We start from the raw sequence: 23,411 nt of genomic DNA, 5'->3' as shown, positions 1-23,411 counted from the left end.
AAACAGTCAGCATCTCAAGTCACCCATTCCAAAATTCTGTGCAAATTGCCATCGGGGGTAGGGGTGGGGGAATGCAAGCCAGCAAACTGAAACCCCAGGCTCAAGGCCCGTTCTGCAGGCCCTGTGGGGCCCCAAGGCTGCCTTCTGTCCCTGCAGCCCTAAGGACAGAGGACAGACCTGCTTCATAAGGTGGTCCTCCCAAGTGGGGGGGGGGGGAGAGTCCTGCTACCAGGCCTTCTTCTTCCTCCCAGGCAGAGGCCGGAAAGGCTTCCCACAGGGCACCTATGCCGGCTGCTCTACCAAGCTGACACACAGCTCCTAACAAGCATCCATCCCTGGAGGCTTCTAAGAGATTGGACAGCCACTTGTCTGGAATGGTCACGGGTCCCCTGTCTGAGGAGGAGGTTGAACTAGAGGACCTCCAAGGTACCTTTCAACTCTGTTATTCTGTTATCTTTCCTTCAGCCTGGAATTGGGATGATTGGAGCAAAGGGTTTCCTCCAAGGGTTCAGAATTTGGCTAACCCATTGCCGAGGAAAGCCACACTTCTAAACATAGCCTTATTCAGCCAAAATCCCTACCTAATTTAGAATGACTCGCTGCCAAGTTAATGTGCAAAACTGGGCTGCAAGAGGCTTTGCACAATAATTTTCCAGTTTTATTTGTACAGTAAACCACAGTGAACCCGTTCAATCTGGCAGTATACAAATATAGTAATAATTAAATAATTAACTTAAACCCTGGTTTCAGGAACAGGTAGACAAAATTACCCATTCATATCCCAGGGGAAATTATCCACGGCTGGTTCTGTAGCATTTAGAATAAAAAAGGCAGGTGAAAGAACTTCTGTTAATAAGTTACAGATGTTAGACTATCTTTCTGTTTCCCAGAAAGAAAACCCATTTTGAACAGTAAATATCATTCAAATCCTGGAGAAGCTGGATTAGAACTGCACCGTTTAATTACAGGCTGCCTTCTTGTGATTCAGGGTTGCCTTATGGAAGTGGGGGGGGGGAGAGCTTTGCACCCAGCTCTCTCATTCGGCTATAAATGGCACCTGAAGAGCTACTACCTCTCTGCTGGGAGATGAGACAAACAGCAGGGGGCACCTGAGGTGGCAAATCTGGGTCACCAGCTACCTTTTAAAACACCCAGCCATTAAGACTGCCTGCCCCACAGGCCAGAATAACTTTGGGTTGTCCTACACCTACTTTAAACTTTCCAAAACCAGCCGAGGTCACTTCAGCTAAATTCAGAGAAAATCTCTAAAGCTCCACAATTAATTATTGGATGCCAAGTGAGCCGAGGGTAGAAAAGGAGACTGAACTCTGGGGCAGGGTTTGGTCAGAAGAGTTTCTGGGTGAAGCAAATAAGCCGCTTTCCTCTTCATAGCTGAGTTGGGCAAGTGGCACCACTCCAGAGTGGCACAAAACCAGCCCTGTCACTCCAGGCCCAGGAAGGAGGACACCTTTCATCATCTCTGTGGGATCCTCGAGACTCTCTGAGCTTGCTTGTTTTCTTGCAGACGTTTCATGACCCAACTAGATAACATCATCAAGGCTAGAAGGGAGTGGGGTGTATACTGATGATGTTACCTAGTTGCGTCATGAAAGGTCCACAAAAAAAGAACCAAACTCAGAGGTACCAAGGATCCTCCATTTCAGCCTTAGTTATAAACATTGTCTATTATTGGTGTCGTGACTGGGGCCATTCTTAGGCAGAGACAGCTGAGCCTCACTTGCATTCTGCATGGGGCCACCTGCATGCATGTAAAATGCTGTCTGTCCCAGAGCTGCAGAATTAAAACAATTTGTGCAAGTAGAATCCTTTGGAGAGAGACTGTCAGTGACGCAAATGCATATTTAAATTAAAGCTCTGTCGTACGGCTTTTACCTGGCTAGATTACAAGAATGAAAGAGGAACAAAGAGCAGTTGAGTTTTCTGCGGAAAATAAAGCAGCTTGATAGCTGGCTGGCATTTTTTACATTCTCTCGCAGAGCTAAGGATGGGCAAAGGATGGGCAGACTCCAAAGGGAAGTCCACACTGTTCTCATCAGCTTCCCGTTCAGTTTGATGCCCCAAAGTCATCCACCTCCTGACCTGTGATGCCACTTTGCCTAACTGGCTGAAACCTCTGCAGCTCAGTTTCCCATCATGTATTAGGATGAGTATGGACTGCCTTAAGCAGGAATCCATACCTTCCATAACAATCAACCATCTACAAAACCAACCTGTTAGTTGGAATTACGTTGATGCTAACCGACAGACAATGGCACGCAAGCAGAGGCCAAGAATGGGAGCAGAGCAGAAATAGAACAGAACAGAATAGAATAGAATAACAGAGTTGGAAGGGTCTTTGGAGGTCTTCTAGTCCAACTCCCTGCTTAGGCAGGAAAACCTACAACATTTCAGACAAATGGTTGTCCAATATTTTCTTAAAAGCTACAAGTGCTGGAGCAAACACAACTTCTGGAGCCAAATTGTTTCACTGATTAATTGTTCTGTCAGGAAATGTCTCCTTAGTTCTAGGTTGCTTCTCTCCTTAATGAGTTTCCACCCATTGCTTCTTGTCCTGTCTTCAGGTGCTTTGGAGAATAGCTTGACTCCCTCTTCTTTGTGGCAGCCCTTCAAATATTGGAACACTGCTATCATATCACCCCTAATCCTTTTTTTCATTAAACTAGACACACCCAATTCTAGCAACCATTCTTTATATGTTTTAGCTTCCAGTCCCCTAATCATCTTTGTTGCTCTTCTTGCACTCTTTCTAGAATCTCAAAATCTTTTTTACATCATGGCGACCACAACTGGATGCAGTATTCCAAGTGTGGCCTTACCAAGACCTTATAAAGTGGTATTATAACTTCACCTAATCTTGATTCTATGTTTATGCAGCCTAGAACTGTGTTGGATTTTTGGCAGCTTGCAGCACCCTGCTGACTCATATTTAAATGATTGTCCATTGAACTCCATGATTCCTCTGACAGTTACTACTACTGAGCGAGGTACCACCTATACTGTACCTGTGCATTTGTTTTTCTTGCCTAAATGTAAAACCTTATTTTTTTCACCCTTGAATTTCATTTTGTTAGATAGCGCCCATCTAACGAAGTCTGTCAAGATCCTTTTGAATCTTGAGCCTGTCTCCTGGAGTGTTGACTATTCCTGCTAGCTTGGTGTCATCTGCAAATTTGATGAGTTCTCCATCTATCCCCTCATCCAAATAATTGATGAAGATGCTGAAGAGCACTGGGCCTAAAACAGAGCCCTAGGGTTCTGCATACCTCCCTCCGTGTAGATGCAGTTCCATTGAGGACTACATGTTGAGTGCGGTTGGTCAGCCAGTTACAAATCCAGACTAGGGTAATTGCCTACTCTGTCCCTCCAGCCCTTGATGTCTCATGCATGCAGGCTCTCCTCTTGGGTTCCACCACAAAACCGCGGTAGACTAAAGCGTGTGTGACTAAAGCGCGGTGACAAAACCGCACCGTCAAAACCGCGCGACAACAGCGCGCCGACAGAAGCGCGCTGTAACATAACCCTAAAAATAACCCTAAACCTAACCCTAAACCTAACCCTAAACCTACCCTAAACCTAACCCTAAACCTTACCTTAAGTTAAATCGCGCTTCTGTCGGCGCGCTGTTGTCGGCGCGCTTTTGACATCGCGGTTTTAGCGCCGCGGTGTTGTCGGCGCACTTTTGACGTTCGCGCTTATGTCGTGCCACGCTCCTCTTGGACTACCCTAAGGAGGAATCCCTACTTTCCATAACAATCAGCCATCTACAAATCCAACCCGAAGCACAGAAGACCTCACACAAGGGCCACCTCCACAAATTGGAAGCATGTTAATGCTTATCTACAAGCAATAGTGTGCAGGCATAACCTTGCCTACTCTAGCTCTCCATCCTTAGTGCCCCATGCCTGCATGGCCTTCACTTAGAACTGATTTGTACCAGTTTAAAACTTGTCATTTCCCTAGTTTTTGCTTGGAGATTGAAGAGGAAGACTTGCAGGACACCTCAGGTTTCTGGTCTGCCTGCTGTTGGCAGAGTGGCAGGTAGACTCTGACAGCCCTCCCACTTTAGCACTATGGATTGTGTACTATTTTTTTAAGTTAGTAGACCAAATCTTAAGGTTTTTCAGAGATTCATTATTGTCTATTTTGGGAGTTGGGATGCTGATATGGCACATCAAGCACTATTGGTCTACTTTTAGAAGCCTCTAAATCAGGGATGTCAAACTTTATTGAGGGCCGCATCAGGGTTGTGTTTGACCTTGGAGATGGGGCGCCAGGGTGGTGTGGACAGCTTGACATCACTCATGTCAGGGGTGCCTGTGGGGCCCCGAGTGCTCTGCCAGCCAAAATGGGCTTTCAATCTCCATTTTTGCTGGCCGAGGGTTGAGGAGGCCATCCATCCAAAAACGGAGATTGGGAGCCCATTTTGGCTGGCAGAGGCACTGCAGGCTGGTCCTTTGCTGTTTCTAGGGTGGCGCCACAGACCAGATCTAAGCACCCCGAGGGCCAGATCCAGCCCATGGGCCATGAGTTTGATACCCCTGCTCTAAATGGAAACTGCAACTCACTGGAAACTGAGTACTAACCTCATATGGCAGAAGTGTTTATTCTCTGAAAAAGCAATTCATTGCACTGGGAAATCAGATTATAATTTGTTGATATTTGCTTTCTATTTTGTTTTTTTTACACTTTTCATCCATTAAAGATTTGGTGGTTCTTCTCTATCCCATCTTGGTATCTCTCAGGAAAGGTATCTTTTAATTGCTCTTATATGTTATGTCAAAGTGTTCAAATTTTTAAATATAACCAGGATCATAATTTGCTTTTGGATCTCACATGGGATAAAGCATCCTGAGTGGTCTGAAGAAGCCATTGCAACCTTGGACAGATCATTTCTACTCTTTTATGTTTCAACAATTTCACATGTAACCTGAAGGATTTAAGCATGTATGCGGGATTTAAAGCTGTCATCCCTCATCATTTTCAATCAGATACATCTGCTTTATCCATAGTATATTCAGCTATAACTTCACCTAAATATTGCTGTCTGAGCCACTGCATATTTATCAGAATTCATTTCCAGTGAGGAGGCTCAAGAACTTTTCCCCCAAGTAAGCGTGCAGGGAATCACACGTTATACACGCTTACTTTATATTTGTGCCTCTGTACAATGAAAAGCATTCACAAGATGTCATTAACATGGCAAGTAAGGTAATGGTAGGGTGGTCCATGGGCCATTGCCTACCAGGCCTTTCAAATGAGTCTGAAACAAGAGACTGTGAGTGACTAACCATGAGGGTCAACTGGAGGAGGTTTCAAAATCAGATGCTATCACCAAGAGATCCTCCTCCTCCTCCTCCTCCTCCTCGGCCTTCCCAACTCATCCCATGCCCTGTTTGGTGTTACTGTCAAGCCTAGGAGAGACCTGGCCTTGCCCTAATCCTTGCACTGGATTTCTCAAGAAATGCAAGCCAACATGGTTTCCTTGCCAAGCAAATGACCTCCAACTGGAGATGCCCCAGAGTCTGCTCCATTTGGATTTTGGCACACAGGAGCAACCTCTGCAACACCTCAAATCATGAAGCGGGTGGGCTGCCCTTGGGCACCGGCTCTGCCTACCCACCCTATTCCTTAGGCCCTTACAAGCAGAAAGCCAGGGCCGGCATCACACAACTGCCTGGCTTTAAACGCACAGCAGTCAAGGCAGAAATGCGGGCGGAGGCTGTAAAGCAGAAGCAGCTTCTCAAAAATCGGGCTGGTGTTGACAGCGGGCCCCTGGGAGACGCTCCCTAGGCTGAGGAGCCGCCCAGCCTGGCCGATTCTCATCTGCCGGGCCGACTTTTGCCCAGCATCATCTCTGCCTTCCTCCGCAGCTGCCCCGGGGCTCCTTCCTTCGGGGCGCTGGGAAAGGCGGCGGGGGCCGAAACTGGAAGCCCCCCGGTCCGTTCTGCCCTGCGGAGTCGGCCAATGTCCTCTCAGCCCCGAAAACCACCCGTGGCCCCGGCCGAGGCATCGGTCGCCACGGCAGTTCCCGCCCCTTCCAGGTTGCCCCGTCCCGGCGCCCTCCGGCTCCCGCTGCCCGCGCCAGAGCAGGCGCCCCGCGGAGACCATCCGGGCGCACAGCCCCTGCTCGCAAAGCAGCGATCTGGCGGGCGGCGCCACCGGCCGCGCTCGGGACTGACAGGACTCGGCCCCGGCGAGAAGAGCGCTGCGGCGGGGCCAACGGGCGGCAGGAGCGGCGGACGCTGCCGCAGAGGCGCAGGGAGCTGCCACCGGGCGGGCTGGGCGGGCGCGCGCTCAACGGCGGCTCTGCCGGGCTCCCCGCCGCCCCTTCCCGCAGGAGGCAGCCGCCGCCCCGCCGCTTCCGGAGAGGCGCCCGCAGCAGCAGGCACATGGTGGGGCCGGCGGGCAGTGGTGGTCTCGGCGGAGGGCGCTGCCGGGGAAAGAGCCGCTCCGGCGCCGGAGGGACAGGCAGGCAGCCGGCCCCGCACTCACCTCCTGGCGGCGGCGGGGCGGGCAGGCGATGCCGCGGCGCTTGAGCGAAGCCGGCGCTCCCATCGGCGGCGCCCCGCGACGGCCCGCAGGCGGGAGAAGCAGGAGTCGACGGCGGCTGCCCGCGCCCAGCAGGGACGGACGGGCGTCTTCCTCCTCCTCCTGCCTGCCGCTCGCCCGCTCCCTCGGCTGGCCGCTTCCCCGCAGCTGCACGGCACAGCCGGCCACGCTCCGGAGCCTCGGGCGGAGGGAGGTGGGCACGCCGCAGAGGCTCCGCGGCCTGGATTGGTCGCCCGCCGCTGGATCGGCGTCGGCACGCGCCAATGGCGCGACTCGCCGGGGAAGGGGCGGGTCCGCGGGCGCCAGAGTCCCGTTAGCCCGGCGCGGGCGCTGCGCTGCTGCCACGAAGGGCCGGGCGGCATCCGGGGGAGCTGTCCGCGGTGCCTCCGTCCTCCCGGGCGAGAGCGGGGAGCGGGGCTCCTGGAGGTCTGGGCGGTGGGCCGTGTGGCAGCCCGTCCGCGGGGCTAGACGGGGCGAGGACAGCCCCTCCGCGGGCACCGGCCGCCTCCGTCAAGGCGAGCCTGGTTTTTGCACGGCGATGGAGCTCCCGGTTCAGCCGCAGGGTCGGCTGTCCCCCGGGCAACATCAGCAGCAGTGGAGCCTCCTGGCCGCGGTCCGTCGCCGGGCTAGCCTGGGGGAAGGAGCGCCCCGAAAGGCCGAGACAGCTTCGGGGACCCGCAGTTGGCAGGAGCCGGGTTGCCTTCGCATCGGAGCCCGAAAGACCTCTCGGTCGTGCGGGCCAAGGCCTGTTTCTGGCGGGGCCTCCTTCGGGCTCCCTGCTCTGCCGGCCCGATCGCCTGGCCAGGCTCCCCAGAGATCCACCCCCAGCCAGGTTCTCGGGTTGGCTTGCACCCTCCAGGGTCTCCCCTTACACTCTTCCCGGGGGGGGAGGGCGCCTCAGACTTGATCGTCTGCAGGGGTTGTATTGTTTCCTGGCCAAGTTGGCTTGAGAACAGCCTCATCTGCTGCCCCAGCCAAAGTAGCCCCCTGCTCTTTGATCTCCTGTTAAACAATTCTCTCAGCAATGTGCAAACGTCTTCATTGTCCAAAACTCAGAAGAGAATGGAAGGGATGCAAGGGAGTCTAAGCATTGTGATTTAACTATAAAGAAAGGCAAGATCAGGTCCAGCAAATGAATCCGGGTACCAGACCTCTGGGCCTTGGAAAGAGGAGCCCCCACCACCCCCGAGGAGAACAATGACCAGGCCCAATGCCTGTTGGGTCATTCTAAAGGACCAACGGAGGCTGCTGCTTGCAGGGAGGCAGTCAGGTGGAGGTGAAGAGTGGGAAATGCCAGGGATGCCTATATGGAGGTTTGGGAGTCTCACAGGCCAGTGGAAGGGCAAGATTCTCAAGAAGCTGACAAGGGATGCTAAAAACAACTAAATTACAGGTAGTCCTCAACTTACAACTGGTCACTTAGCAACCATTCACGGTTACAACAGAGCCTCTCAAGAGCTACTTACAACCTGATTCTGAAGTTAACAGACCTTACTTCATCATTCTCTCTTCTGTGATGGAGGTCTTCTCCAAACCTCCTCCCTGCTTCTATCCAGACAGGCTCCAATTTTGCTGTAAGACAGCAGCAAGCGATTAATTCTTAAATACAGCGCTTCGTTTTTAAATTTGTTTTAGACTTTATGATTCTGCATTTTGTCAGTTGGTTGTTGTGCTTAATGGCTGTGGACAGCATTTCACGTACAAAGGCAGAATATAAATTCAGCAAATAAATGGAATAAAGAAAATGAAACTCCTTTCGCTGGCCTTGAGGAGCAGGCATGGAGGAGAGGCCAAGCAAGGTCCTTCAACCAGTGCCTAATGGAAGCAAAGCATCTGTTGCCAGGACAAGGGGGAGAAGTCCGCTGGTTTCAGAAGGTAGCTTAGTGGAGACTAGACAACGAGGAAGAGGAGGCCGGTGGAGGGATGAAGCCACCAACAGCTGGGGTCCCTATGTAGCTTCTGGGTTCCTGGGACAAGTGGGGGCGTTGGGTGGGGGTGTCACTGCGCCCTCTTGTGAATGGCCAGAGGCTCCCAGCTGGATAGTCATGGAAAGCAGGACATAGGAGCAGGACTACAGTGCAGAAAGACAAGGCTTGCTTATCCGTCCATCAAAGGCGAAGGTGCTGAGATGAAGCCCCTTCTTTGCAGACATTGCTGTTGACCCCAGAGGACTGACCCTAACCTGAGCTTTCGAGAATCTACCCTGAGGTTTCCATAAGCTTTAAAAGGGCACTTTTCAAGCAGTACTTAGTGTTAAAGAAAGAATGATCAACATTCCATTCAGAACAGGATGAAAGGGGGTTTCAGCACCCACAGTAAGAGATGAAATTCTTGGAAAGGTATATTTTGGGAATGCCAGTGGACAGATGCCCTTCCTTGCATTTAATTATCCTTTGCACTTAAGTCAGGATGTGGGCTTGAGGTGTTGTTAGGTACCTAGGATAGTTTTAATCCAGCTCCTGTGAATATTCCTGTTTCAAGTGCAACAAATGTGAACTCAGCACATCTGACTAATCTCACTTGATTATTGGCCTCATATGTTCTTTTAGCAAGTAACCATTTATAATTTAATCAGCCTCTCATCTTCTGCTAGTCATTTTTATTCTAAAACTAAACAGCCTCATAATCTTGTAAGTCTATCCCTCACACACCTCCTCCCTCTGCTTTTTAGAGACTTTTTTCCCAACTATTTCTCTTTACGATTTGAAAATGTAGGAGCGAAGGTAAACTTATCTTTGACTGTATATGCCAAGGAGAAGCCCCAGAAATGACAATGTGTTTGTGCCCGATGGTTGTCCATTCCAGCATGTTTTGCATTCTCTTTGCTGTTTGCAATGCCCATTGGGTCTTTTGCTTCCTTGCTCCCTGCCTCCCTCCCTCTTCCCTCCCTCCCTCCCTTCATTCCAGTCTGCCGGTTGACCTTCCCATATCAGCATTAAGGCAGGCCTCCTCCCAGATGCCTAGGGCTAGTTCTACCTTTGGTAAGGTGACCAGACGTCCCGCTTTTGGTGGGACAGTCACGATTTTGCACAATTTGTCCCGTGTCCCACGGCGTTCTTAAAAAGTCCCGATTATTTTTAAAGAACAGGTGCGGGGGTGGGGGCAGGAACTTACGCGGCGCGGCGAGCATCTTTGACATGTTCAGGGACCTCGCAAGACCTTTGCAAAGTCCCTGGTCTTGCCCAAGATGCCAGGCCTCAAAAAGACCTGGCGTGGAGCTTCCTGGGAAGAGCCTGCTGGTGGTGGCAGCACAAAAATCAGCTGCCTCCGAATTCCTGGCTACGTACCTGTTTAGAGGATCTTCCATCTGACGTCTTATCAGGCTTTCTTATCCTTCAGGCAAGAAGGAAAGAAGAAACTGTTTTGCTGGCAAATGCTCTTCGATTTTTGCAGCTTTGTGCTTGCAAGGAAAGGGGGGCTAGCCCAAGGCAGAACGGCTGTCCGTGCTGGGAACTTCAAACTGCCTTGTGCAGGACAAAGTAGGTCTCCCCCACTCTGCTCAAAGTTTTGTTTGATTTAATCTTATCACGAGCTGAATCCGTTTACTGCGTGGACAATAATTGTTTATCAACATTTTAGCTTCTTTTCTTTTTCTTCTCCGAAAAATTATTTACTTAGAGGCTTTTAAAATGGCGCCGAGCAGGCTGGTTTCTCCGGTAATAACGAACACTTTTTGCTAATCCTCACAAGAATTCAAAACAAAAGAGTTTGCTTATCATATGTTTTGGTTTCACAATAGAAGAATTTTACTCCTTCATTAACCTTGCTTATCTGGAAGTTAAATGGTGATGAATCTGCTGAACGGTCTTGTTACAATGTTTACTCACTGAAAGTTTTGCCAAGCCTTAAACTTCAAAATAAAAGCCTCTTTACTTAAAGCTGCATATTCAGGCAATAGAGTTTTATTAACTGCAGGCAGATAAATTTTGAAATGGCCTCAAAACCAAATATTAACTTGAAGTCGTCACCCTCTACTTCCAGGGGCACATCCTCAGTGCCTGGCACAAAGCTGCAGCCTCCGCTTCCTACGCCCCCTGCTGGGGATGTGTTAACGAAAGAATTTTTCCTGAGTAATCTAAGTGAGGCTCTTAATGCACAGACAATTAAAATGGAAGATAAATTTAGAGATAATAGAGAGGAGAGAAAAGAGGAAATAAAAGAAATGAAAGAAGAAATTAAAAGTGAAATAAAAGGACTTAAACAGGAGCTGTATGAGAAATTTGAGGCTAAGGTTGATAAAATTAGAGACGACATGCTGAGTCTTGTAACTGTATTAACAGAACATATTTCTGGAGTGGAAGATACTCTAGAGGTTCTTAATGATGCCAATGCTAACTTGACATTGAAAACAGAGGTGGTGGAACAAAAAGTGGAAAATGCTGAAAAAGAAATTATTATGATACAGTACCGACAAATGGAGTTCGCATTAAGAGTAAGGGGGCTGCGTGAGGAGAAACAGGAGAACCTGAAACAGATCCTATCGGAAGCTTTTGACCGCCTGATGGGAAGACCAGGGACCAACCAAGACTGGCAAATTGACAAAGCTTACCGCGTTAACTCCTGGCTGGCAAAGCAGAAGCAGCTTCCTCGAGACATCATTATATATTTTACTACAAGAGAGCTTAGAAATATGGTACTGCAAGCGTCTTATAACACTAAGCTTCATATTGGCGGTCAAGACCTGGCTGTTTTGAAAGAGATACCACCTCAAATGTTAAGAGCCAGGAGAGACTACGCTTTTTTTGGTCGAAGAACTCAGAAATCGTCAGATACAGTATAGATGGGATGCACCATTTGGCATCATATTTACATTTGATAAGCAAAGGTACCGCCTCAACTCTGTATGGAAAGCCCGAGATTTTTATTATAATATATTGAAGGCCGGACACCCTGCACCATCTGGACCTAGAGAAAGACCACAAGAAGGACAGGATAGACAGCAAACTACACAACCACCAGACAAGATGGAGCATCTCTCTTCTCTAGAAGTGCAAGGTGCTATGGAACCAAGACCTAGCCGCATGACTACTAGACGTATGGAGAAACAAGCTAAAAAGCAACAGCATCAACAATCATCGGCCATCGATCAAGGAACTACAATAACAAATCTGGAAGCAGTGGGAGGAGCTAGACCTAAGGTTAAACAGGCCGTGCAGGAAGCTCTAAAAATGCTTCAACCAACCAAAGATGACAACTAAGATTTTAACATGGAATGTCAACGGACTGAACTCTCCACAGAAGAGGAAGAAAATATTTCATTATCTCAAACAGTTTAAGAACGATGTAATTTGTTTGCAAGAAACCCATATCAAGTCAACTGATCAAAAATATTTGATCAACTCAAAACTTGGTCAACATTTTGCAGCTTCTGCTATGGAAAAGAAGAATGGTATAGTTGTATACTTAAGAAAAGATATGAAAGCTGAATTAATAGAAGCAGATCCCTTCGGAAGATATATTGCTTTAGACTTAATCTTAGAAGGGAAAAAGACATTACTTTTGGGAATTTATGCTCCAAATCAACAGCAAGATAGATTCTATAGAAATCTTCATGCTAAATTAGTACAGTGGGACTATAGTTCCTGTATACTATTGGGTGACTGGAATGGAGTGATAGACACTAAGAGAGATAAGAAGATTTCTCGCCTAAATACCAAGATGCGAGCAAAGTTACCCAAATCTTTCTTTGACATTATGGATGATTTTGAATTGAGAGATATTTGGCGAGAAAGAAATGCAGAGGAATATGACTTCACTTTCTTCTCGGACAGGCATCAATCCCTCTCAAGGATTGATTTTATTCTAACCACTAATGATTTGCTTTCTAGGGTCAAGAAAACAAAGATTGCAGCTAGGGTCCTTTCGGACCATAACCCAGTTTGGATGGAGTTGGGAAGGGTAGTGCAGGTAAGAAGGTCTTGGAGATTGAATGAAAACTTATTTAGATATGAAAAGTATATTAATGATTGTAAAAAATTACTATCTGAATATTTTGTTTTGAATATGAATAAGGGTACATCTATGGAATTTGTATGGGACGCAAGCAAAGCGTATATGAGAGGAGTTTTGATGAATATAAATAAAACACATAGAAATAAGCAAGGGTTAAAACGAACAGAACTGGAAGAGGAAATTAAGAGAAAAGAGCTGGAGTTAACAATGAACCCAGACGATACAAAGGTTAAGGAAGCTATTAACATATTAAAATCTCAATTTGACATGTTGATCTCTGACCAGGTAGCTACTAATTTATTATATGCAAAACACAATACTTTTTGTAATGCAAACAAACCTGGCAGATGGTTAGCTTATCAGATTAGGAAAAAAAGGAAAACTCGAAATATATCTAAACTGATTTATAGAGGGAAGGAGGTGTTTCAACAGGAAGAGATTCAAAAGGCTTTCTGGGAATTTTTTTACAGAACTTTATAAAGGGGATAAAATTAATGGTTTAGACATAGACAAATATTTAGACAAAGAGAAAATACCTTCAGTTAGAGAAGAACACAGGCAAAAATTGAATCAACCAATAACCTCGGGGGAAATCCTGCAGGTAATTAAGCAATTAAAGTCAGGGAAAGCACCAGGTACAGATGGCTTGACAGCGGTTTACTATAAAAACTTACAGTTAGAAATGGTAGAAAGAGAATTATTTAATATGATTCAAACGGAAGGTAAAGTCCCTCCATCTTGGAAGACAGCGTTTATATCTTTGATACCCAAAGAAGATCAAGATACTACTCAACCCAAAAATTATAGACCTATTTCATTACTGAATGTAGATTATAAAATTTTTACTAAAATATTAGCAAATAGGTTAATGTTGGTCATTCAACAATTGATACATACGGACCAAACAGGTTTTATACAAGGGAGACAGATGAAAAGTAATGTTAGATTAATTATTAATGCATTAGAATATTTGGGAAAGAACAACCAGATCCCTGCTGCATTTATATTTTTGGATGCTGAGAAGGCCTTTGATCGAGTTAACTGGCAATTTCTGCTGAAGATACTGCAAAAAATGCAGATAGGAGATAATTTTTTACAGTCAATTAAAGCAATATACCAACAGCAAACAGCACAAATCATAGTCAATGGAAGTTTAACAGACTCTTTTCAAATTGGAAAAGGTACAAGACAGGGCTGTCCTTTGTCCCCATTATTGTTTATTATAACTTTGGAAGTATTGTTGAATAAAATACGGGGCTTGGATGGTTTAAAAGGGATCAAGATTAGGCAGCAAGAATATAGAGTCCGCGCTTTTGCGGATGATTTGGTCATAATATTGGAACAACCGCAGGAATCCAGTATGGTTTTAATGAATACGATTAATCAATATGGTCAAGTGTCGGGCTTTAAAATAAATTTAGGAAAAACCAAAATATTAGCTATAAATATGAATATTAAACAAAAGGAAGAATTAGGAGTGATGCTAGGATGTGAGGTAGTTAAAAAAGTCAAATATCTTGGAGTTAACATTTTAACTTCAAATGGGAAATTATATAAGCATAATTATGAACCACTTTGGCATAGCATACAGACAGAGATGAAAAAATGGGAGAAATTGCACTTATCTTTGCTGGGTAGGATAGCGGCAGTGAAAATGAACATTTTACCAAAATTTTTATTTCTTTTCCAAATGTTACCTATACTTAAAAAAGATGCGAACCTTTTAGAATGGCAGAAGGGTATCAACAAATTTGTGTGGGCAGGAAAGAAGCCGAGGGTAAAGATGAAAATAATGCAAGATGTACGTGAGAGAGGAGGATTGAAACTACCTAATTTAAAACTATATTATGATGCAGTGGCATTATCTGTAATTAGTGATTGGACTCATTTAACCAATGATAGAATATTGAATATTGAGGGACACGATCTGGTATTTGGTTGGCATGCTTACCTGTTATTCAACAAAAAATTGGATAAGAATTTTAAAAGTCATATTTTAAGAAATGCTTTATTGCGGGTTTGGAAGAAATACCAATATAAATTAAATGACAAGATACCCATGTGGGCAATTCCTAGACACGCAATTGAAAATATGAATACAGCACAAAAACAGGACAGAATTACTTACAGACAGCTTCTTACCTCGGAAAGGGGGGTATTACAATTAAAATCTTTAGAGGTATTAAAAGAGGAGAAGGTAGTTCAAACATGGTTCCAGTATGGGCAATTACAGGCTAGGTGGAAAATAGACCAAAAAATTGGTTTTATCCAAGTTGAGGATAATCTGTTTAAACAAATAAGAGATCAAAGCTTAATGCATATAAAGAGGATATATAATGTATTAATACAGATGGATTCGGAAACAGAATTAGTTAAAGATTGTATGATAAAATGGGCTCAAAATATTGAGGAACCAATAATGTTGGATACATGGGAAAGAATCTGGGTAAGAAATGTGAAATTTACACAAGCTCAAAATCTGAGAGAAAATTTTTACAAGATGTTCTATAGATGGCATTTAGATCCTAAAAAGTTGGCTTCTATGTATCCGAATGTACAGCCTAAGTGTTGGAGGTGTGGTTCTCTCGACGCTACATATTATCATATATGGTGGATCTGCCAAAAGGTTAAGGCATTTTGGATAAAAATATGGTGGGTCATGCAAAATGTTTTTAAAAGAAGGATAAAGTTTATTCCTCAGTTATTTTTACTAGGTATATGTACTGACTTTACAGTGGTAGAGACCAATTTGATTCTGCACCTGATAACTGCAGCAAGACTGTTGGTGGCGCAATATTGGAAGAAGGAAGACTTGCCTACAATCCAAGAATGGACATTGAAAGTAACAAACTTAGCTGAAATGGCTAAAATATCGGCATATCTCAAAGATCATTCAAATGAGAGATATAAACGAGACTGGAAAAAATGGATTGACTATATACAAAATAAATACGGGACTAAGAAATTCCAGTTAGCCTATGCTTAAGATCAGAAATGATTTAAACTGTTAAAAGTCAGTTCAGTAAGAAGAAGCTAAGGTCAATCTAGAATGTCATTAATTTCTTTATTTCTTTTTTCTCAATAGATTTTAGACTGTGTTAGTTAAAAATCCATACCGTGTACGGGTTCTGGGAAGTCGGGGGGGGGGGGGGGTGGGAGGAGGAGGGGGGTGGGGGGTGGAGGGAGGGAGGGGTACACACAACAAAAAAAATTTGTATTTCAATGTCTTAATGATTGACAAATGATGACATATTTGTGTTTTTTTTTTAAAGAAAAAAGACCTGGCGTGGGGGTGGGGCCGGGAACTTATGCGGCGCGGGCGGCGTCTTTGACATGTTTGGGGACCTCGCAAGGCCTTTGCAAGGTCCCCAGTCTTGCCCAAGATGCCAGGCCTCCAAAAAGAACAGGGGCAGGCACAGGAACTTACGCGCGCAGCCAGCATCTTTGACATGTTCGGGGACCTCACAAGGCCTTTGCAAGGTCCCCGACTTGCCCAAGATGCCAGGCCTCCAAAAAGAACGGGCGCGGGGGTGGGAACTTATGCGGCGCGGCCAGCGTCTTTGACATGTTTTGCACCGGCCGCGCTCGGTCCCCAAGCCGTCCTGTGCCGTGTTCTGCTGGAGCCAGATGGCAGCGGCAACAGCAGCAGGAGGAAGCCTGAGCTTGTCGAGCCACCGCGGCGAAGAGTCCCCGGAGGAGTCGAGAGCCTTGTGAGAGGGTGATTGCGAGCAACTTCCACCTGAGGGAAGGCGAGAAGGCATGGGGAGGGAGCTCGGGCGGCTGCCACAAGTTTGCTGCGGGGGGGAGGAAGAACTATCCCCCACCTCCTTTTTCTCCCGAAAGCGATGTTGCGGCAGGTGGGATCTCCGGGGCTATTATTTCCTAGCGCCGGCCAGGGACACCGAGTGGGTTGCTCGCATCGGGACTGAAGGGACTTTTTAATATTGGAGAGGGAGGTGGTTGCGGGAAATGAGTACATCGCGATGAAGCCTACCCTAAGCTTGCACAAGTTGCAGCTGCTTTGTTAGAAGAAGAAGAAGAAGGGCTTGGCTCTTGCCCTCATCTTCCTTCCTTCTCCTGTGATGATGTCCGGGCTTATGCCCGCAAAGCATTTCTTCCTTCCTGTCCCCAACTGTTAAATGTGTTTGTATATTGTTTTTAATTTGGGGTGGGGGAGCTCCCAGGCAATTAAAATGTGGGTATAATTGGAATGAAACTCTGAATTGTCGAAATAAAATCCTCCGATGAACTCTAGCAAATTATGAAGACGGAGACTTGCAGGGTGTGAAAATTCCAGGTTGGCAAGGCGGCAGCATACAGCAAACTCTTTTAAAGATTGCTGGTGCTTACTGGTCATTTTTAACTCAACTATAGTAAGGTCTTAACATATCGCATGAACAGCAGGTTCGCGGCAGTATTATATGCCTGTGAATTGGAATACATGACATTAAGTTTAGAATTGTTTTATTTAGTTATGCAGCTAAGTATATTTCCCACTGGTAATTTATAATGTCTTCTACAGTCATCCCATAATAAATTTGAAAGATCAGTAATGAGTATGGGTTTATATTTCTTCAAAATTGGGTGGATGGCCCTGAAGGCTTATAATTCATTAGTGAGGAAATGAACTTAATCTTTGAGCTTTAATCCCCCCTTCATTCAAAAGCTCAAAGCAATGAACTTTGAACTCCCTTCTAATTTTCCCTGCAGCAACCACCCTGCAGGGTAGGTTGGAATGAAAGAAAGTTAATGGGGGTGCTAACAGAGGCGAGAGATTCTCAAATATTTGAAGGGATACAAGTAGTGTTACATGAGGCTCTAAATGTAAACTTTTACTAAACCAGAGAATTATGAACAATAATTCTCAATGATTCTGAATTATGAACAATAATTCTCAACAATACTGAAAAATGATATCAGAGAATGTTTTCAGATTCCTGTGATTTTCATTAGGGACATAGTCTTTCAACAATGCCATGATTTTATCCTTTATTTTAGGTTATTCTTAGCTCAGGTTTTAAGTGTTTTTAGCCTATGAATAACGGTATGCTAAAATGCTATGCCCACATTCATAGAAAATCATTAAAAATGATGTTTTCTTTATAGTGCTATTGTTTAATCACTACTTTTAAGCTTTCTTTGACGGAAATAAGATAAGAAATGGATAACAGATCCAATATACAGAGTTTTATTTTTTGGCCCTAAAAATATTGTCACTGAGGATAAGTCTAGTAGAAATTTCTTCATCATTGCTATTGGCCTCAAGTAGCAAATAATTAAACATGGTTTTTAGTGTACTTAGTTAGCCATCTGCTTTTTAACATTACATGGTATCAGTTTCAAGAATGCATGCATTCCTGAAAACTTGTAACAAACTTGTTGAAGAGCCTATGAAATATTTTCTAGTTTAATGTAGAATAAATATTCTTAATAAAAGAAAAAGTGATTTTTATTTAATCAATTGCATTCCTTTTTATAATGACATTAATTAACTAAACTGGAAATAAATCTATGTTTTGCTACAGTTTTAAAATTAAAAAACCTTACATTTTGTTGCTATTATTTTAATCAGAGTTTTGTCAAGTGAAATTATATAATGGTTCCTCATGTCTCTGTAATTTTCTAAGTTTCATCCAGAAGTACCACAGAATCTGGCATTTTCAGCAGAATGATGCTGATGCTAATAAAACATCCTGATTTTTGGTTAAAGGATGGAAGGAGGAAGGAAGGGGGAAGAGAGATCTAAAGAGCAGAAAGACAGAAGGTAGATAGGCAAGAGGAAGGAAGGAAGGAGAAAGAGTGGAAAGGAAGGAAGGCTAGAAGGAAGAAAGAGGGAGGGAAGGAAGGTGAAAGGAAGGAAGGAAGGAAGGAAGGAAGGAAGGAAGGAAGGAAGGAAGGGGTACTTCCACTTGTAGGCCTGGAACTGAATGCAGGAGGAGTCTCTCCATAGGATCAGCTGCTCCTCTGATCATGGTCTATGAAAATGTTACTGCCTGCCTGATGCAAATTTAGACAGATGGTGCTTTGGGCTGCCCCTCAAATCTCCCCCCTTTACTCCTCCCCCTGTAGAATTCAGCCCCCTGAGTTTTGCCTTTGAGGGGCATCTAAATGTCATGTGGAGGTTGAGAGGGGATTGGGGGCTTTTGTCAGCCTGTGGAGTTCTCCCCATGGACAGGATGGGATGTTGGCATGAAAGGGATCCGGGCACAATCTCTCCTGTTCCAAGTAAAGTTGCCTTTTGCAATTGGCTACCGGTAATCCTCGACTTACGACCAGGATTGATCCCCCAATTTCTGTTGCTAAGGGAGACGTTTGTTAAATGAATTTTGCCTCATTTTGCGACCTTTTATTGCCACGTTAAGTGAATCATGGTGGTTGTTAAGTCAGGAACATGGCTGTTTAGTGATCAAAGTTACAATGGCATTGAAAAAAGTGACTGATTACCATTTTCACACTTAGCGACCATTTTCACACTTAGTGACCGTTGCAGCATTCTCATGGTCACATGATCAAAATTTTGATGTTTGGCAACAGTTACAATTTATATTTGTAAATTGTAGTGTTATGTTGAAATAAAAAAATATTACAATACTATTTTTGCATTGTATGAAAAATTTTGTTGTTCCGTATAAAATTCAGTCATCTGGTGGGACAATCCATATTTAACTGACATTCCAAAGGCAGAAGATTTATTTATTTTTTTATTTAAGTTTGTCACTCATGTGCAAGATAACAGGAATTAGAATAAACATGAATAAGCGCACAGGACATGGATACAATAGGACAGGGAAGTTAGGCACGCTGGTGCGCTTATGCACGCCCCCTTACAGACCTCTTAGGAATGGGGTGAGGTCAATAGTAGACAGTTTAAGGTTAAAGTTATGGGGGTTGAGGATATAACAACAGAGTCAGGTAGTGCATTCCAGGCATTGACCACTCTGTTGTTGAAGTTATATTTTCTGCAATCGAGTTTGGAGCGGTTTACCTTGAGTTTGAATTACTTTTTAGTTTGAGTTTAAGATTCAAATATACATTTGAATCTCAGGAAATCAGAACTGGTTATTAAAGTGACTGCCATTAAAGGTTTACTCTGTTATCTCTTTTCCAAAAAGGGAAGAAAAGAAAGTTTCTGATGAGGGAAGAGGAGTTGGGACTGCAGGTTCGGTTCTGGTGGAATCTGACTAACAAAACTCAACTTACAGCCACAATTGAGCCCAACATTTCTGTTGTTAAGTGAAACAGTGAGTTTTCTTCCATTTTACGACTTTTTTGCCATAGTGAATCACTGTAGTGGCTAAGTTAGTAACATGGTTGTTAAGTGAATCTGGCTTCCCTATTGATTTTGCTTATCACAAGGTTGCAAAAGGTGATCATGTGACCTTGGGACACAACAACGAACACAAGTATGAATCCTTTGCCAAGCATCTGAATTTTGATCACATGATTATGGGGCTGCTACAAAGGTCACTTTTTTCAGTGCCATTGTAACTTTGAGGTCACTTAATGAACTATTGTAAGTTGAGAATTCCCTGTATATGTATAATATATAAATTGTTTTATTTTTATTTATTTCTACTTTTCTCCTTTTCCATATTTTTCTTAGTTTGTATTAATTTTTTCTCCTTTAATTCAACTATTCCCCCCCCCCCGGCCGGGTCAAAGGTGTCCCTCTTTACCAATCTGAAAATCTGGTCACCTTAACCTTTGGCCATCAGCACTTGGGCCCAGCTCTGGCAGAATCTGAGCCACCTCCTAAGCATGGAGCTCCAGGAGTTGATTTCCACCAGGAATGGTCAACCTACGGGAGATGTCTCCTGAGAAGTTTCCGTGGTTGCTTTCTTCTCTTTGGGAGCAGTAGCACATATAGTCCCATATTTCAGGTCGGCGTTTGGCATTATTTGCCCATCCCCTCATTTGGATATGTCAACTTTAGAAACTACCCATCTCTCTCTTAGACCAACTCTGGTCGGCGTGCAAGTAAAATATAGAAAGATAAAAGCTATATATATATTGCACTGATGCCTTCCACAGAGAAAGAGCACTGGTGTAGAAGCCAAGCAAAATCGGCAATAAACCACAAATGAAGATTTTACTAGGATCCAGGTGGGTGTGGATTCAGGTGTAATTGCCGGCCGAGGAATGCTGTAAAGTCCTGGCCCCATGGCCTGGGGAGGAAATGATTCAGGCTCAGTCAGGCAAGACCAAGAGGCTGAGCTTCTTTTGGGAAGTTCCATCATCCACTCTTAATGGAGTCTCAGTGGGAGTTTGATTCAGGCTGAGGTCACTGCCTTTTTTTCCCTTTCCTTTTGTTCTTTGCCCTTTTTTTCTTCTCTTATTTTAAGCAATGCGTTTTTTAAAAAAAGGAGGGGAAGCAAGATGAGTGGATGATTTTAGAGAGCTGGATAGATGTCTGCAGACCTAAGAGAAGACTGTAACTGAAGGCAGCGGGGCCAATTGGGGAGGGGGGAGAAAGGGAGCTAATGGGGCAGCAAAGAGAGGAGGAAGAGGATGGGTCGGGCTTAATGCTGAGCAGAGGTTGGGCCCATAGAAGGAGGACTCTCTTCTTCCAGGCCAAGGGCTACTGAATGCCAGGCACGTGGCAGCTCAGAAGCATCTGCGGGGGCGAGAATGACAAAATGTGACATTGTGTAGAGGACCGAGGGAATGGCCTTGAAGGGCCGGAGGAAGAGCCGCTACCAAGGCAACAGTCAGTTAAGAGGGGCTGGAGCCCCTGCCGAGAAAATAATGGGAAAAAAGGTCTCCGGCCCCTCCTTAGTTCACAAGAAGATAGAGGCACATTCAGCCTTGCAAATTATCTTGCTATGGTGATTACAATCTCTTCTCTTCTATTTTCTAGTCTAGGTCTAGTCTAATCTATTCATGCTGCCCATAACCCCAACAATGTAACTGACATTTCCTACAGTAAGAGTAATCCTGGCCTATATGGCATTGTTTTCTTAGTCTATCTTATTGGCTGGGCCCCTTTTAATTAATTAATTAATTGGATTTTTATCCCACTTGTGTTACTTTATAAATAACTCAAGGCAGTGAACATACCTAATGCTCCTACAAGACCAAACTAGCTGATTGTACAACTGTCGAATGTGGTAACACTGGTATCAAGGCTCTACTTACTAACTGGGGCTTACTCCCTTAATCCCATAGATCCCATATCCCAGGCAATGGAATTGTTGCCTTTGGAATCCATTTTTCTTTCCCAGGCCAATGTATAATTGTATATATACAGTAAGCATAAAATCTGCTCCATCAACCCTTAGACAAGGTAACCATTGTCCACCTGGCTGCACTTAATCTAATTCTTGTAGCTGCTGACCTAGAATGAATAATGACCATCGATCCTCTGGAATATAATGTACAGGGATTAGCTTTCAATCAGATACCAAAACTTAAATTACCTTATTCTGCAATTCTTTAAACCAAATATGCTGTCATCTTATATGTGCGAAAACTTTAAAATGTTGCTTTTGCATCATGACTGTATCTTTGAAAGTGTTCTAAGCATCTTGACTGACCCACAGTGTCCCATGTGCTGTATATTCTCTTACCATTTGCGTCTTTTCAGTTGAATCTCTAATTATGTGATCCCTGGGAAAACTCCAGCTGGCCCTCAAGGAGGGTCGTAAAAGTCAGGACGGCAGCCACAAACAACATACAGTCAAAGACCCACCGACCTGCTACATGTTTGTAGCCATTGTCTTGTCTTTTTTTTGATCCCCACATAGACACCACAATCCCATCTGCTGTCAACAACACGTTGCTCCTGAATGTGCCCCCTCTTGCCCCGTAGCTACTGGGGCAACCTCATCTTCTCTGCTGCTGTTACCATTAGCCCCAGAGCAGAGGTTGAAGGGCTGCCCCACTTCTTTAGTAAGCACAGGGGGCCCACCACAGAGCCTACACCCTCCCCCCCCAATCTCCATGCAAATCACGGCAAGACTTCTTCACCCGATATGCAAATTTCATTGTTTTACGACAGATCGCATCTGAGTGTAGAGTTCAGGGAGCATTTTGCTTAGAGAAGAGAAAGATAAATCACTCACCACTGCCAGGACACTGGGATAGACATGGGGAGGGCTGACAAACCGAACCTGAGACCCCAAAAATACTACAGACAGATGTTCCCCAGGACCAGGAAGAGCAGAAGACCCTCCTCCCGGAAGAGCGGGGCTGCAGGCAGGGGTTCGTCCCTGAATCCACCGGTCTTCAGCGATGTAGGTGGCCTCCCTGGCACGCAAAGCCTCTGCCCAATTTCTGCCAGCCCAGCCCCTCCTGGAACCAAGAGCGCTACCTCTCCTGATTCATGGCCTAAGAATCCCACAATTGTCTTCCTCGGTGCAGGATGAGCTTTCAAAACAGCTGCCCTATTGTTGAGCGGGGTAGCTCAAAGCAGCCACATGACTTGAATCCTGAAAATGCCCCACTGTTCTGCCAGGAGCTGCCACTGGTCCCATTTCAGCTGCTGTCCTCAGCCTGCAAATCCTGGAACAGCTTCGGGTCCATGAATTGTCTTCCTTCATCTCCTGCCAGAAGATCAGCTAGGGGACCAGTCCACCTGGGGCCGGTCTGCAGCCAAGTGGCCCAGAGGGGGGTTCTGGCTGGCTTCAATGCTGGTTCGCTCGTGTGCACGCTTTGTGTGTGCGTGCATTGGATGCATGCTGCAGTTCAATTAAAATTGTTCTATGCATGCACAGAACACAAAAACAAGATGGCGGCAGCAACCAGGTAACCGGTTTGGGGGCATGGCAGGCCTGGGTTGCTGCCAGTTCCAGTGACCCAGGCCACCAGACCACTACCAGTTGGGCTGAACCGGGCCGAACTGATAGGAAGCCACCTCTGTAGTGGCCGGTCTGAGCCTCCTCAAGAGCAGC

General features: G+C 45.2%; 2 protein-coding genes across 2 annotated transcripts in view; one reads left to right on the top strand and one right to left on the bottom strand.

The window, feature by feature from the left end:
* Positions 1 to 6,762, bottom strand: part of GNAZ (G protein subunit alpha z) — a 63,628-nt gene extending 56,866 nt beyond the window's left edge. Inside the window, exon 1 of the mRNA XM_032229500.1 lies at positions 6,514 to 6,762. The gene's annotated coding sequence lies outside the window, so the exon portion shown is untranslated. The remainder of the gene's footprint in view (positions 1 to 6,513) is intronic.
* RSPH14 (radial spoke head 14 homolog) overlaps positions 1 to 23,411 on the top strand; it is a 40,823-nt gene that overhangs the window by 6,161 nt on the left and 11,251 nt on the right. The gene's annotated exons all lie outside the window — the stretch shown is intronic.

Source organism: Thamnophis elegans, chromosome 13, assembly GCF_009769535.1.
Source record: "Thamnophis elegans isolate rThaEle1 chromosome 13, rThaEle1.pri, whole genome shotgun sequence".
Classification (NCBI taxonomy): Eukaryota; Metazoa; Chordata; class Lepidosauria; order Squamata; family Colubridae; genus Thamnophis; species Thamnophis elegans.
This window is presented reverse-complemented; position numbering and strand designations above follow the sequence as displayed.